The sequence below is a fragment of the Salvelinus sp. IW2-2015 genome, linkage group LG28 (assembly GCF_002910315.2).
Source record: "Salvelinus sp. IW2-2015 linkage group LG28, ASM291031v2, whole genome shotgun sequence".
Lineage (NCBI taxonomy): Eukaryota > Metazoa > Chordata > Actinopteri > Salmoniformes > Salmonidae > Salvelinus > Salvelinus sp. IW2-2015.
The window spans coordinates 10,582,921-10,600,767 of record NC_036868.1 but is presented as its reverse complement, the minus strand read 5'-3'; the positions used below and the strand labels follow the sequence as shown (position 1 = coordinate 10,600,767).

The window sequence follows — 17,847 nt, the reverse complement described above, 5'->3', positions numbered from 1 at the left end:
GCAAATTGTGAGAAACAAAGCACCGAATGGTATGGATTCTTCGTAAGTTATACAGGAAATGGGAGATCTTTAGTGACCTCTATTCAAGCTTTTCCTACACATATTTAACAAATACTGAATTCAATCTCTACTCAGCAAATCCATAAAACAGCCCCATAACAACATTTACAGCACTCCATTGCTGTGGTAAGAATTAAATACATTATTAATGGACCTAGTAAGAAAAAAAGTGATTTGGTTGCAGCTATGAAGGGTTAACCGTGTCTGGTTGCTAATTAAGGCTGTGTGGTTAGCTTGGTTGTTTTTGAAGATGTCGGAGAGAGTGACATTTCAATATAAGATCTGCGATGCTTTGACACCCGCCTACGACTCATTAGGATTTCGCTGTGATCACGCTTTACACTTTCTGTCACTATCTAAAAGGAGCCGGCTGACAGGAGCTTCTGATTGTCTGAGCAGAGCTGGGGGTGCGGGTGGGGGAGGGGAGGGGAGGGGGGGTTGGTGGCTATGGACTGTACTGCTTCATTACTGTCAGTGAGAGCAGACTGTGCGATCAGTTCTCACAATTAAAAGGAGTTGCTCCGATACACAGCTGATCAAGGCAATGTTGCTGTTTGTGGAGTGAGCGTGTGTTGATGTGTGTGTATGCATTTGTGTATTCTTATTTGTGTGAGGTAGGCTTTCCTTATCCAAATCCTCAATGAAAACAAATATGGAAACCAGCACACCAGGAAATAAAACGTGCCATGTGCCTAGACTGTATGCCTAACTTGTAAACAAGATGTATAATGTTAAGGCAGCTGTGTTGATCACAACTTAAATCACGAAATGTACATTTCATTGTGAGAAGCTGGTGAGTGACTTCAAAGCTGACTGATGTAATTTAATTAAACCACCACAGCACTTAAATACTAATGTAGCTGGCAATCAAATGTTAGCAGCAAATGGCTTCCATACATGTCCATTGAAGCAAGTGAATAAATGTGCTGGTGGTCTTATTTCATGTGGGCCATGGTTGAATCTAATATACTACAGTTAAATGGAATCAAAGTTTTATGTTGTACATTTGAATTGAAATTGGATTGCAATTTGAAGTGTTCAACAAACATAATCATATCTACTTTAAAAATGAGTCCCTGTAGCTCCCGAGTGGCGCAGCGGTCTAAGACATTGCATCTAGAGGCGTCACTACAGACCCTTGTTCGATTCCGGGCTGTATCACAACCGACCTTGATTGGGAGTCCCATAGGGCAGCGCACAATTAGCCCAGCGTCATCCGGGTAAGGATTTGACCGGGATAGGCTGTCATTGTAAATAAGAATTTGTTCTTAACTGACTTGCCTAGTTAAATAAAGGATAAATAAAAGTAGCTGTTACGCCACTGCTGACCCCTATGCCCTTTCAGTGATGCTATATGCTGACCCTTGACCCCTCCATTCTCCAGGGGTTGGATTTTGGAGTAGAAAGAGGTGCAGATGACCTCATCGTCGCGGGTGTAAGATGGCGGTCCGGTGCATGGCAGAATGTTGAAACGGGTGAGGCACTTGGTGTCCGTGATGGCGTAGTACTGCCAAGGGGGTAAAGGTCACCCCGTCCAGAGAACGCTCCAGCGCCCAGTTACCTGGCCTGGGGGAGTTGGCAGCCTTCAGGATCATATATGCTATCTGGTACACCTTAGAGGGAAATAGAATTCAGATATAACTCAGAAACTTAGCTTAAAAAATTTATTGAATCTTGAAAGTCCATCCATTTTTTAGGTATTCTTTTTTGTAACTTTCTTTTGTAAATATTTATATCTTATTTTAAATATATAAATATATTTTTATTGTTTATTATTTTCTTTTGAAAGTCCTTCCTTTGTGTCCTGTGAATGTATTGACCCCGAGATTCATATGATAAGTTTCATATTCAGGTTAAGAAAACACATCTGCTCGTTCAATACGACACTGACACATTCATAGACAAGTGTAAGTCAGCTCAGTCATGTTTGATAGGAAAACCAGAGACACTAAAATAAACAATCCTGTCAGGGAGCATGGTCAAGATTATCCTTATGAAGTCTCCACTCCTGTACGTATTCTCTACAATATGGAGTCCTTTCTTTGACGTTTCCAATGGAAAAACTTATGTACATGCTTTATCTCCGTACTGGTACATTCAGAGACCCTCTGGTCTGCCCTCAGGTACTCCACCACTGAATAGCTGAAAAGACTAGAACATGGAAATAAAAGACTGGATCATGGGAATACGTACAGTACTGTACCCTCGAAGGACACGTGAATTTCATCAAGCAGTAAATGACAAAACACACAGCTCTTTTGTCGCTGACTTCTTCAAGTTAACATGTCTCCCAATGACTCAGAAAAATAAACGACCATGGCACAATCAACATAAAAAATTACTCACGGTTTGCCTTTCATCTACAGTAGATAACGGTGTAGCGTTTCGGTGTTTACAATAGAGAGAGCGCCACTCAACCCAGTACTCATCCCCTGCACTGAAACCCAATAGGATTCTGTCCAGGTAGCAGGGGAAATCTCATAAAGCCTCATTGTTTCCTTGATTCAGATGAAGCAGGAAAACAGGAAGGCTGGCTGATGGTGTCCTCACACAGCGTAAGGGGTAGGTAGGGGGGATGTTTTCCTTAATGTGATGATTAAAGGGGAGCAGTGGAGTCTGGAGAGAAGGAGAAACGAGAGCTCTTAAGTTTGCAGGGCAGAGCGTGACCTGTTAACCACGGTCTAAAACGAAAGTGTTGGAGTCACAACATGACCGTGTGGATTCCAAGCCAGGACTAGTTTTGAGCTACCAGCCCGGTGACATCAGTGACAATAGAGTCAACGCCTGCTTGGCTGTAATTCTTTGCTCCTACTTACTAAGCTCTAAGCATTAGTCACATTGACAGCCTTTGAAACAGTTGTGGGTAATTTTAAACACAGCAACAACAAAAATCGGCCGATTTGGGAGATATTTGTTTGTTTGCACATATTCTTTGTTTTGATCAAAAATTAAGTCAGAGGAGGTTTGCTGTTCCTAAAAATCTGCAGTCGCTATAAAGAATCTGAATGTAGAGCATAAATGACAAGGGAATACCAGTAGTGTGTAAAGTAAAGTAGAAGTAAAACTTGGAAAACAGCAAAATAGAAAGGTCAGGTCTTTGTTCAGTGATAGATAACCTGCAAACATCAACCATTTAAATGACTTTGCCGGGTTAAAGAATAGAACGAAGATAACTGAGCGTAGGTAGGCTATCTATTTTCCACGTATCACAGAAGTGATAAAGAATATCTGTTAAACCATCTCTTTAATTACTTTGAAATGAGGCCTATGATGCCAGAGAATTTTGAGGCGATATCTATACTGTAGGTCCATTTTTATTTAAATCCACAAAGATGTAGGCTAGCTTTAGCTACAGATAAAGCTAGGTCGCATCACTGACATTCTCAACAGGAGGTTGAGGTGCCAGAGGTCCATGGTGTGGGTTTGTTCTGTGTGCCCAAAGGTGCAAAGAATAATCCCTACAATACATAGCTAGCACCTGATTTGTATTGCTAACCCGGTCTGCTAACTGCTAGCTTGCCAGCCCCGGTCTGCTAACTGCTAGCTTGTTTAGCCCTGGCCTACTAACTGTTAGCTTATTAGCATCGGCCTGCTAACTGTCTGAATCGCCGTGTCCCCAGTCAGCCCAACCACTCACTGGACCCATATGTTCACTTGGCTACGCATGCCTCTCTCTAATATCAATATGCCTCGTCCATTACTGTCCTGGTTAGTGATTACTGTCTTATTTCACTGTAGAGCCTCTAGCCCTGCTCAATATGCCTTAACCAACCATGTTGTTCCAGCTCATACATATGCGATGACACCTGGTTTAAACGTCTCTAGAGACTATATCTCTCTCATTATTACTCAATGCCTAGGTTTACCTCCAATGTACTCACATCCTACCTTACCTTTGTCTATACACTATGCCTTGAATCTATGCTATCGTGCCCAGAAACCTGCTCCTTTTACTCTCTGTTCCGAACGTGCTAGACGGCCAGTTCGTATAGCATTTAGCCGTACCCTTATCCTACTTCTCCTCTGTTCCTCTGGTGATGTAGAGGTTAAACCAGGTCCTGCAGTGCCTAGCTCCACTCCCACTCCCCAGGTGCTCTCATTTGTTGACTTCTGTAACCGTAAAAGCCTTGGTTTCATGCATGTTAACATTAGAAGCCTACTCCCTAAGTTTGTTTTACTCACTGCTTTAGCACACTCTGCCAACCCGGATGTCTTAGCTGTGTCTGAAACCTGGCTTAGGAAAACCACCAAAAACCCTGAAATCTCCATCGCTAACTATAACATTTTCCGACAAGATAGAACTGCCAAAGAGGGCGGTGTTGCAATCTACTGCAAAGATAGCCTGCAGAGTTCTGTGTTACTATCCAAGTCTGTACCCAAACAATTCGAGCTTCTACTTCAAAAAATGCACCTTTCCAGAAACAAGTCTCTCACTGTTGCCGCTTACTGTAGACCTCCCTCTGCCCCCAGCTGTGCCCTCGATACCATATGTGAATTGATTGCCCCCCATCTATCTTCTGAGCTCGTGCTACTAGGTGACCTAAACTGGGACATGCTTAACACCCCGGCCATCCTATAATCTAAGCTTGATGCCCTCAATCTCACACAAATTATCAATGAACCTACCAGGTACAACTCCAAATTCGAAAACACGGGCACCCTCATAGATATCATCCTAACTAACTCGCCCTCCAAATACACCTCTGCTGTTTTCAATCAAGATCTCAGCGATCGCTGCCTCATTGCCTGCATCCGTAATGGGTCTGCGACCAAACGACCACCCCTCATCGCTGTCAAACGCTCCCTAAAACACTTCTGCGAGCAGGCCTTTCTAATTGACCTGGCCGGGGTATCATGGAATGACATTGACCTCATCCCGTCAGTAGATGATGCCTGGCTATTCTTTAAAAGTGCCTTCCTCACCATCTTAAAGAAGCATGCCCCATAAAAAAAAAATAGAACTAGGAATAGATATAGTCCTTGGTTCACTCCAGACCTGTCTGCCCTTGACCAGCACAAAACATCCTGTGTTGTTCTGCATTAGCATCGAATAGCCCCCGTGATATGCAACTTTTCAGGGAAGTTAGGAATAAATATACACAGGCAGTTAGGAAAGCTAAGGCTATCTTTTTCAAACAGAAATTTGCATCCTGTAGTACTAACTCAAAAAAGTTCTGGGACACTGTAAAGTCCATGGAGAATAAGAGCACCTCCTCCCAGCTGCCAACTGCTCTGAGGCTAGGAAACACTGTCACCACCGATAAATCCACTATAATTGAGAATTTCAATAAGCATTTCTCTACGGCTGGCCATGCTTTCCACCTGGCTACCCCTACCCCGGTCAACTGCCCGGCACCCTCCACAGCAACCCGCCAAAGCCCCCACCATTTCTCCTTCACCCAAATCCAGATAGCTGATGTTCTGAAAGAGCTGCAAAATCTGGACCCCGACAAATCAACCGGGCTAGACAATCTGTACCCCCTCTTTCTAAAATTATCTGCCGAAATTGTTGCAACCCCTATTACTAGCCTGTTCAACCTCTCTTTCGTATCGTCTGAGATTCCCAAAGGTTGGAAAGCTGCCGCGGTCATCCCCCTCTTGAAAAGGGGGTGACACTCTAGACCCAAACTGCTACAGACCTACAGTATATCTATCCTACCCTGACTTTCTAAGCTCTTCGAAAGCCAAGTTAACAAACAGATTACCGACCATTTCGAATCCCACCGTACCTTCTCCGCTATGCAATCTGGTTTCAGAGCTGGTCATGGGTGCACCTCAGCCACGCTCAAGGTCCTAAACAACATCATAACCGCCATCGATAAGAGACATTACTGCGCAGCCATATTCATCGACCTGGCCAAGGCTTTCGACTCTGTCAATCACCACATTCTTATTGGCAGACTCGACAGCCTTGGTTTCTCAAATGATTGCCTCGCCTGGTTTACCAACTACTTCTCTGTTAGAGTTCATTGTGTCAAATCGGAGGGCCTGTTGTCCGGACCTCTGGCAGTCTCTATGGGGGTGCCACAGGGTTCAATCCTCGGGCCGACTCTCTTCTCCGTATACATCAATGATGTTGCTCTTGCTGCTGGTGATTCTCTGATACACCTCTACACAGACGACACCATTCTGTATACTTCTGGCCCCTCTTTGGACACTGTGTTAACTAACCTCCAGACGAGCTTCAATGCCATACAACTCTCCTTCCGTGGCCTCCAACTGCTCTTAAACGCAAGTAAAACTAAATGCATGCTATTCAACCGATCACTGCCTGCACCTGCTCGCCCGTCCAGCATCACTACTCTGGACGGCTCTGACTTAGAATACGTGGACAACTACAAATACCTAGGTTTCTGGTTAGACTGTAAACTCTCCTTCCAGACTCACATTAAGCATCTCCAATCCAAAATTAAATCTAGAATCGGCTTCCTATATCGCAACAAAGCATCCTCGACTTCGGTGATGTCATCTATAAAATAACCTCCAACACTCTACTCAACAAACTGGATGCAGTCTATCACAGTGCCATCCGTTTTGTCACCAAAGCCCCATACACTACCCACCATTGTGACCTGTATGCTCTCGTTGGTTGGCCCTCGCTTCATACTTGGCGCCAAACCCACTGGCCACAGGTTATCTACAAGTCTCTGCTAGGTAAAGCCCCGCCTTATCTCAGCTGACTGGTCACCATAGCAGCACCCACTCGTAGCACGCGGTCCAGCAGGTATACCTCACTGGTCACCCCCAAAGCCAATTCCTCCTTTGGTCGTCTTTCCTTCCAGTTCTCTGCTGCCAATGACTGGAACGAACTGCATAAATCTCTGAAGCTGGAAACACTTATCTCCCTCACTAGATTTAAGCACCAGCTGTCAGAGCAGCTCACAGATTACTGCACCTGTACATAGCCCATCTATAATTTAGCCCAAACAACTACCTCTTCCCCAACTGTATTTATTTAATTTGCTCCTTTTTTTGCCTTATCTCACCTCATTTGCTCACATTGTATATAGACTTATTTTTCTACTGTATTATTGACTGTATGTTTTCTTTATTCCATGTGTAACTCTGTGTTGTTGTATGTGTCGAATTGCTATGCTTTATCTTGGCCAGGTCGCAGTTGCAAATGAGAACTTGTTCTCAACTAGCCTACCTGGTTAAATAAAGGTGAAATAAATGTTTAAAAAATCTAACTAAGTCCAGAGCCACTCACTGACAAAACACCTCCATGTCTACAAATAGCATACCAAGTATCTGTCATGTAGAGTATGTGATTAGTTAGCTGTCATATATAATATAATTCAAACATGACCTCTGTGCTCACGTCCTGTGTATGAATAACACATTTTTTCTCTGACTTAGACATCCTTCAATCATGCTGTATGTCTATGTGGATTTCATATTTTTTATTTGTTTTTTTTCATATTATCGCCATATTATCAAGTGGCCCACACACACACACACACACACACACACACACACACACACACACACACACACACACACACACACCTCCAACAGTGTCTGTCATTATTCAGATTTCCACTCCAGCAGGGGCTCCTGGATAACGAGGGGGAAATGAGAGCGCTGATGTCACGGGCGATAACGATACGTTCACACACATCACCAACAGCGCTAGCAGCACAGACTCATTTACCGCAGGAGATGACAGCAAGCACAGTGACTGGCCGCCGGGGAAATGTGCCTGAATGGAGCACAAATAGGATTACATTTTACAGGACACTGATGGCGAAAACACTTTGCATACAGGGCCATGGACAAAGCTAGCCCAACCATGAGGGAGGGAGTGACAGAACTTAATGGAGTTGTTCCTTGCCACTGTGCTTCTGCTTGCTTGCCCTTTTGGGTTCTAGGCCGGGTTACTGTAAAGACCTTTGTGACAAATGTTGTTGTAAAAAGGGCCATAAAGGCAAAACACAAATTGGATGCTGGGTGTTTACTGTTGGCATCAGTGGATATCAATTAAATTATTCTCAATCAATTTCTGCTGCATGCAACTACTGATTAATCCATATTCATGGTGAATTAGCAATAGTAGAACCTTGGTATATAAACCTCATTATAAACTGGGTGGTTCAAGCCCTGAATGATGATTGACTAAATGCTGTGGTATATCAGACCATATACCATGGGTATGAAAAAAACATTTGTATTTACTGGTCTAATTATGTTGGTAACCAGTTTATAATAGCAATAAGACAACTTGAGGGTTTGTGGTACTGTATATGGTCAATATACCATGGCTAAGGGCTGTATCCAGGTACTCCGCGTTGCGTTGTGCTCTTAGCCATGGTATATTGGCCATATACCACATCTCCTCGGGCCTTATTGCTTAAATATGCCATTATATAAAAAATTGTTGAACAGATGGATTTGCTGAGGAGGGAAAGCTTTTTCCAAGAAGTAGGCCTATTATCACTGCAATTGTTTACTCTTAATGTCATATGGGACATTACATAATTGTTTTACTTAAATCTAATCTCCTTGAAACTCCCTAATCTGCCAAACAGCTTGAGCTGGGACAATGTGTATAGTTAAAGTGATTCCATCACTGCGGTGACAGGCTGGACAGAGATGAGCATTGCAAAATTGCTACCTCGACACTTCTTGTCTCAGATTTCAATCGCTAACTAAACATGGGCAGGTATGATTTATGGATGCTTGATGCCCTCAGTGAGACTCTCTCCTTCTGCATACTTACCACTCAGATACAGTATTTGGGTAAATTCCACATGTTTATTACAGTTGAAGTCAGAAGTTTACATACACTTAGGTTGGAGTCATTAAAACTCGTTTTTCAACCACTCCACACATTTCTTGTTAACAATAGTTTTGGCAAGTCGGTTAGGAAATCTACTTTGTGCATGGCACAAGTAATTTTTCCAACAATTGTTTACAGACAGATTATTTCACTTATAATTCACTCTATCACAATTCCAGTGGGTCAGAAGTTTACATACACTAAGTTGACTGTGCCTTTAAACAGCTTGGAAAATTCCAGAAAATTATGTCATGGCTTTAGAAGCTTCTGATAGGCTAATTGACATAATTTGAGTCAATTGGAGGTGTACCTGTGGATGTACTTCAAGGCCTACCTTCAAACTCAGTGCTTCTTTGCTTAAAATCATGGGAAAATCGAAAGAAATTGCAGACCTCCACAAGTCTGGTTMATCCTTGGGAGCAATTTCCAAACGTCTGAAGGTACCACGTTCATCTGTACAAACAATAGTACGCAAGTATAAACACCATAGGACAACGCAGACGTCATACCGCTCAGGATGGAGACACGTTCTGTCTCCTAGAAATGAACGTACTTTGGTGCGAAAAGTGCAAATCAATCCCAGAACAACAGCAAAGGACCTTGTGAAGATGCTGGAGGAAACAGGTACAAAAGTATCTATATCCACAGTAAAACGAGTCCTATATCGACATAACCTGAAAGGTCGCTCAGCAGGGAAGTAGCCACTGCTCCAAAACCGCCATAAAAAAAGCCAGACTACGGTTTGCAACTGCACATGGGGACAAAGATCGTACTTTTTGGAGAAATGTCCTCTGGTCTGATGAAGCAAAAATAGAACTGTTTGGCCAGAATGACCATCGTTATGTGTGGAGGAAAAAGGGAGAGGCTTGCAAGCCGAAGAACACCATCCCAACCGTGAAGCACGGGGGTGGCAGCATCATGTTGTGGGGGTGCTTTGCTGCAGGAGGGACTGGTGCACTTCACAAAATAGATGGCATCACGAGGTAGGAAAATTATGTGGGTATATTGAAGCAACATCTCAAGACATCAGTCAGGAAGTTAAACTTTGGTCGCAAATGAGTCTTCCAAATGGACAATGACCCCAAGCATACTTCCAAAGTTGTGGCAAAATGGCTTAAGGACAATAAAGTCAAGGTATTGGAGCTGTCTCTTATACACATCTAGATGTGTATAAGAGACAGCCGTTACACCCGCTCTGTCAGGAGGAATGGGCCAAAATTCACCCAACTTATTGTGGGAAGCTTGTGGAAGGCTACCCGAAACGTTTGAACCCAAGTTAAACAATTTAAAGGCAATGCTACCAAATACTAATTGAATGTATGTAAACTTCTGACCCACTGGGAATGTGATGAAATAAATAAAAGCTTAAATAAATAATTCTCTCTGCTATTATTCTGACATTTCACATTCTTAAAATAAAGTGGTGATCCTAACTGACCTAAAACAGGGAATTTTTACCTGGATTAAATGTCAGGAATTGTGAAAAACTGAGTTTAAATGTATTTGGCTAAGGTGTATGTAAACGTCCGACTTCAACTGTATGTGCATTAAATTAAATTACCTAATTTTCTCTACTGTTCATATTCTAGTTGCTACATTACGCATTCAGTCTTTGGTTGCTTGCTTACTCCTGGTAGAATAACCAATGATAGGCTCACTGGGCTGTGCTGGAGTTAGCGAGGAGATTTTTTCCACATAATCTGATCCCTTTCATCCATCTCTATTTTTTTTTATTCCAGGGTCCCAACTTTGTTTCTTTGTATATTTAATTCAACAGTGTAAGTGACACAGTCATTAATTCCGGAGTAACCCTGCTCTCGTCTCCTGTGTAATATGACAGGCTGATGAAGGAGACATGTTTGCATGTCTATTTCCTGGAAGGGAAAGAGGCAGACACAGACAGGGACCCTTTGCCTGCATCTGCTGAGAGCCACACTCTGACCCTAAGCATAATAACTCAGCCAGGGACAAACTCCCACGAATCACCAGCCGCGGAGGCCTAGGAGCGGAGCAACGTCTTCACGCTCACCCTTGATCATATCCGAGGCCTTGGGAGGAAGCTGAGTTACTGTACCACCTACAAAACCAATCACAATCTAGCCTCAGGATCCCCCCTCTTTTTGTTCCTCTCTCTCTCTTGCTCTCTCACACGCAAGCACACACACACATGAACAGACGCACACGCACACAGACACACACGCACACACACACAGACAGACAGACACACACGCACACGCACACACACACACACTACCAGCCCTTGAACCCAGAAGTCACAGAGATCCAGCACACTGCTGTATTGTATTCAGAGAGTCTCCATTGGTTTGAATAATTTCCTGTTGTAGGTCAATAGTAGGAGAGTCATTACAGAGATATCAGGTATATCATGCTGATATGAGGAAGTACAGTCTCTTACGGAACACACATGCTTGAAGGGTACATAAAGGGTACATAAACTACCTTCATGCTATGTTTCCACTAGGGTTCATCTCAAACTGTTCTAAGGATGGCTGCACTCTTAGTCTGAATCCCATTGCAACTGAGATATTGTGTTGAGCAAAAAGAAGTGGGCAGGTTGCTGGTAAGAAAAAATTATCAATTTTAGAAAGTGATAGCTGTAGTGTCAGTGTCCAAGAAAATATTTGTATGAAACTTTTCATTTATTTTTCATTTCAAGTAATTGACAGAGGGAATATGGAAACAAAACTAATGTTGGTGTGATTCAGCGGTACTGTTCCTCTCCTGAGAGAGCTTGGTATCCATAACTGTTTTTTCAGATAGAGTCACACAGCCATTGGGGTTACACAGAGTTCAACTACAACAACCCTCTTCCCAGCCACTTGTGTATCTCACATGATGAGTTACACATAATATCTCATAGCATTTCAAAGTCTACAGCCAGCATCTTTACAAACACTCTATCCAAACCAGACTAAACACACGTGTGAGTATGTGTCACATAAGGCTGCCAAGTAAATTAGCCTACACTGTGGACCGGATCTGGGAACTTGGCTGACAAGTGGCTTTACAATTTCAATAGGATTTACAGTGAGCCTGGTCCCAGATATGTTTGTGCCATCTTGCCAACTCCTATGGTTATTGTCATGCCAGACAACGACCAGAGGAGTTAGCTATACAGCACTAACAGATCTGGGCCTACCTGCTGTAAATCCAGAGTGATAGTGATGTAATGGTAGTCCATGCCGTTCTTAATGCTGGGGCTCTGCCATCATCTGTTAGTCCCATCGATGGCATATTCAATCGGGTGGTGCTCTAGGAATAACAATGAGATGAAACAAAGCATTATAATTAAGGAGACAGTGTTTGAAGATAGCAGCAATGAGTTAGCGTGTGACTTGTCACTTAAGAGCTGCTGGATATCAGATGATTGAACACTCTCAATCATAGGCTACTTATTTCTGACATTTCAGTGCTAGTTAGAAACCATGGAAACTGTAAGGAGCCTGCTAATGAAGAAACGTTGCTTATGGAGCATTAAATGATTAAAGTTGCCCTCTTGATTACACAGTTTAATAGTTTTTCTACCATTTATGAGAGAAATCATTCATTCAAAGCATTTCCAATTGATTCACAATAAGGAGTACGAATCTGCTTATAACATGGTCATGTTCAGGCCTATTCTTACATGGCTAATTATTCACCAGGCATGCAGTTGTAAGATGTGGATGAGGAAAATATGGACTCAAACATTGTCTCTCCCTAATGGCGTAATAATATGGTGGGAATGTATAGTATTTCATATCAGGAGTGCCCACAATGACAAGCTAAATGTAAATTAACAAAAATGCCCTTTCAGTCAGACCTGAAATTACCAGAAAAATGAAAGTCTCATTATGGAACGATGAGACAAAATAAATGATGACGAGTCCATTTCTTCTCTTTTCTTCCAGACAGGAGGTCCTCTTCGCCGATAATTATTGTCTAAAAGCATTTACAGAGCAATGACCTTTCGGAGAGACTTGTATAATTACTGAACAAGGTCTGTATGTCTGTCTGGCCCGTCAGTCTCTCTGATATCTGTGCTGCCTGCTCCCTGGACTCTAGCCTACACTGCTTAGTTGGTTCATGGAGGCCTGAGATGCGTCCCGAATGGCACCTCATTCCCTACACAGTGCTCTGCATTTGACCAGAACCCTATGGGTCCTGTTCAAAAGTAGTGCACTATGAAAGGAATAGGGAGCTATTTGGGACACAGACAAACCCTATTTGGATGTACAGTTGAAGTCGGAAGTGTACATACACCTTAGCCAAATACATTTAAACTCAGTTTTTCACAATTCCTGACATTTAATCCAAATAAAAATTCCCTGTTTTAGGTCAGTTAGGATCACCACTTTATTTTAAGAATGTGAAATGTCAGAATAATAGTAGAGAGAATGATCTATTTAAGTTTTTATTTCTTTCATCACATTCCCAGTGGGTTTACATGCACTCAATTAGTATTTGGTAGCATTGCCTTTCAATTGTTTAACTTGGGTCAAATGTTTCAGGTAGCCTTCCACAAGCTTCCCACAATAAGTTGGGTGAATTTAGTCCCATTCCTCCTGACAGAGCTGGTGTAACTGAGTCAGGTTTGTAGGCCTCCTTGCTCACACATGCTTTTTTAGTTCTGCCCACAAATTTTCTATAGGATTGAGGTCAGGGCTTTGTGATGACCACTCCAATACCTTGACTTTGTTGTCCTTAAGCCATTTTGCCACAACTTTGGAAGTATGCTTGGGGTCATTGTCCATTTGGAATACCCATTTGCGACCAAGCTTAAACTTCCTGACTGATGTCTTGAGATGTTGCTTCAATATATCCACATAATTTTCCTACCTCATGATGCCATCTATTTTGTGAAGTGCACCAGTCCCTCCTGCAGCAAAGCACCCCCACAACATGATGCTGCCACACCCGTGCTTCACAGTTGGGATGATGTTCTTCGGCTTGCAAGCCTTCCTCTTTTTCCTCGATACATAACGATGGTCATTTTGGCCAAACAGTTATATTTTTGTTTCATCAGACCAGAGGACATTTCTCCAAAAAGTACGATCTTTGTCCCCATGTGCAGTTGCAAACCGTAGTCTGGCTTTTTTTTATGGCGGTTTTGGAACAGCGGCTTCTTCCTTGCTGAGCGGACTTTCAGGTTATGTCAATAGGACTCGTTTTACTATGGATATAGATACTTTTGTACCTGTTTCCTCCAGCATCTTCACAAGGTCCTTTGCTGTTGTTCTGGGATTGATTTGCACTTTTCCCATCAAAGTACATTCATCTCTAGGAGACAGAACGCGTCTCCATCCTGAGCGGTATGACGGCTGCGTCGTCCCATGGTGTTTATACTTGCGTACTATTGTTTGTACAGATGAACGTGGTACCTTCAGACTTTTGGAAATTGCTTGTGAACCAGACTTGTGGAGGTCTACAAWTTTTTTTCTGAGGTCTTGGCTGATTTCTTTCGATTTTCCCATGATGTCAAGCAAAGAGGCACTGAGTTTGAAGGTAGGCCTTGAAATACATCCACAGGTACACCTCCAATTGACTCAAATTATGTCAATTAGCCTATCAGAAGCTTCTAAAGCCATGACATAATTTTCTGGAATTTTCCAAGCTGTTTAAAGGCACAGTCAACTTAGTGTATGTAAACTTCTGACCCACTGGAATTGTGATACAGTGAATTATAAGTGAAATAATCTGTCCAAATTGTTGGAAAAATGACTTGTGTCATGCACAAAGTAGATGTCTTAACTGACTTGCCAAAACTATAGTTTGTTCACAAGAAATGTGTGGAGTGGTTGAAAAACGAGTTTTAATGACTCCAATATAAGTGTATGTAAACTTCCGACTTCAACTGTATTGAGGATACTTGTTTCCTGAAAAAAATGTATTATATTTTAGGATATATTTACAAAGTTTATCTGCACCAGTTCATCTGACTGAATTTCTCTATCAGATAGTAATTACAACTCACAGCCTAAGGCAAAAGGGGCTGTGAGAAGATGAAGCATGGCTCCTCTCTGTGTACACACAGCACACTGTTGTGATTTACACAGTAAGATGTGTCCTCAGTTAGATAGTGAGATATGCTCACCAACGCAGGCTGTGCTTACAGAACCACAAGTCAGAGCTCTTCAAAAGTCCCTCCTCAGCAATCTCAGGCCACTTATATTTCATAGGCTGAGCCCATTGATTTTGTAATAGATAAATGATGATTGCAGTGATGCGCTTTGATGAGGGCAATGTGCAAATTGATTCTCTAAATCTTTGCTGAATGTGGTGGTACACAGTATTCCACACTCCTAATCCTACTGTACAGTATGAATAATGCTGATACAGTACAAAGTGGAGTTGTACTGTATGCAGTAGGTACAGTATAATAGTGATAGTTACCAAATGGTCTCTCGCTGTTGTTTTTGCAGATGAGGCACTGGGTGTTCCTGACTTGCTGTCCGGGGACGTGCTCCACTAGTTTGCAGTACATCTCTGGTCCTGTCTCTCTACAGGTGGCGTTGTTGCGGATCTCCACCATTGGAGGCCAGGTTCAGTACAGCTGGGAACAGACCTGAGGGAAGAGGTTTGGGAAACAAAATCTACTTAATAATATTACACTATACATACAGTAGCTATTTCTAACTGTAACATTGACAATTCAATACTATCAGAGCCATATTGTAAATCTAGCTGTTATATAGACAATACAAGGCTATCTGACCAATTGTATAAAAATGTTGTGGCTTCCTTCACTACCGTTGTTGTAGTCCTATGGTGAATAGGCACCAGTGGGTTAGTGCTATCCAGAATCCTTGGGACATCCATACCACAAACCCTAAACTTAACCCTTACCCTAACCTTAACCTTAACCCTTACCTAACCTTAACATTAAGCATTTAAATTTCCACGTCAAATGGGGAGTTGTATGAGTTGGACGTCCCAAAGATACCGGACAGCAAGGACCCAGGCCAGTGTGACAGGTCTGACTCAGAGTTCACCGAGAGGAAAATGAGACTCAGCCGGTATGAGAATACATAGTAGAGCCACGGTCCATCAGGTTTATACCCACAGTCTCCCCTAGCTCATAGTACTGTAGAGGGAGGGAGGGAGGGACAGCATCCTTCATACATACAGAACTGTTGATGTCAAGCATTGGCAGAAATACGACCCCAACGGTAGAGATTTCCAATCTGGCAATGGTAGGAATAGCTGAGACATCATGTCACAATCAAGGCCGGTGTTTGACGCATCTCTGCCACTCCATAAAAAAAAGACATAAACCGCCACAACGGTTTCAGCTTTCAAATTAAATACAGTATGGGGCCGTTAGTTCAGAGGAGTTTCAATGGGAGCGTAGATGAAAAATATCCACGGGGGAGTGGATAAAAGGGAGCCGTGCTTGGTTCTGAGAGAGCGAGAGCGAGAGCGAGAGAGAGAGATTCATGTTGTCCCCTGTTCTGTTATGCATCTGTATGGAAAGTGAACATTGACTGAGTCTATATCAAAGACTGGGCCCATTGCTCCAAAATGGCTCCCAGCTGTTCCTCCAGATGTCCAGGCCAAATGAACTGTGAAGAACATCTGAAATCCAAGTCAAGCTGCAAAAAATAAAGTTTTACGGATGCCTATGAGGAACTCCATGGCGCGAATAACGTTGACATTCACCGACCGATGAAGGTCTAGGTCTAATAACACTGGCCAGATTATAAAGTAGTATGGTACCGTACAACCTCAAAAAAATACACCGTATCCCATGACTTCTTGAACTGGAAGCAATATCTGGTTAAAGTCCGTCCGCATCTTTATACTGTGAGTTTTCTCCTCACTCACCAAGCCAATAACCCAGTCTGTTTAATAAACAGTGTCTAGCTCCATTTGCAGAACCACATTCAACACAGCAGGGACTATTAGCTGGTAATTAGAGCTGAGCGGTTGTCTAAAAGCATAGGAGTGAATATCAGTAAAGAAGCAAGGCATTTGACTAGGATTAAAGAGACATGAACTCATTGCTTTTATGAGGCTGATACTTACATGGGGACCTTAGAAGATACAACAGAGCTCTGAATATGGAAGGTTAATACAGAAAGACTCCCATACATTCTATTTTTTTTTTTTTTTTTTGCTCTGTACTGGGGTCAAGATTTCAAATTCTCATCAGAGGCACAGAGGGAGGAACAATCAAGGAATAAGAAAGTACTATCATCAGCTATTATCATACTTTACATTATTACTGGATAATGACCCCAAAATGAGTGTTACGAAAATGTCTATGTAAGGCTAAGTACCTCATACGGGTATCGCACTGGCCTTTTTAACTGACACAAGGTGTGTTTGAGGCATAAATGTTCAGACAGTTGTGTCCCAAATACAGATGTTGGATCTCAATTTGATCACTCTTTTGTTGCTGAAAATGTTCTTGCAAACTTGTAGTATATTTGAGTTTTAAAAAGGCTTCTTAAGATTGTAATTTACATTTAGAAATTTCAGACTGGGTTTCCTTAACAAAAAATTGATCAACCCCTACAAAAATGTCCATTAATTATAATCCACATAATAATTCACATTTCCTGTTGCTGCAGGAATATCTTCCTGCTGTAGCAAACTATCTCAAATTAAGATCCTACGTCTGTACTGCTTCTCTATTTATTTCTAATATTGCTAAGCCAAACAGGCTGTGTGTACTACAAGGATATCTGCTGCTGCTATTGTATACACATATTTTATTGAATAAGGAGGGGGGGGTGTTTTGACTGTGGGCCTGTGTTTGGTATGGGAAGTATGGATGGCAAGGCTGGGTTCATTCTTTCTATCTGTGCTTTCTCCAGCCTCCAATCAATACTACTGTGGATGCCGCTCCTATTCATATTATGCGTCTGATGATTGTTCATTCAAGTTGATAAAACTAATTCATGCAAACTCCTCAGCCAGGGTTGTCTGCAGTCATGTCCCAGATTCTTAGAAAGAGATGGATCTTTCTCTCCTATCAGCTAACAGTTTTCCCAGTGTGGTTCCTT

At 42.3% G+C, this 17,847-nt stretch overlaps 1 pseudogene; it reads right to left on the bottom strand.

Moving 5' to 3' along the window:
* Positions 1 to 16,474, bottom strand: part of LOC111954087 (laminin subunit alpha-2-like) — a 153,995-nt pseudogene extending 137,521 nt beyond the window's left edge.
* Positions 16,475 to 17,847: the final 1,373 nt, after the last annotated feature.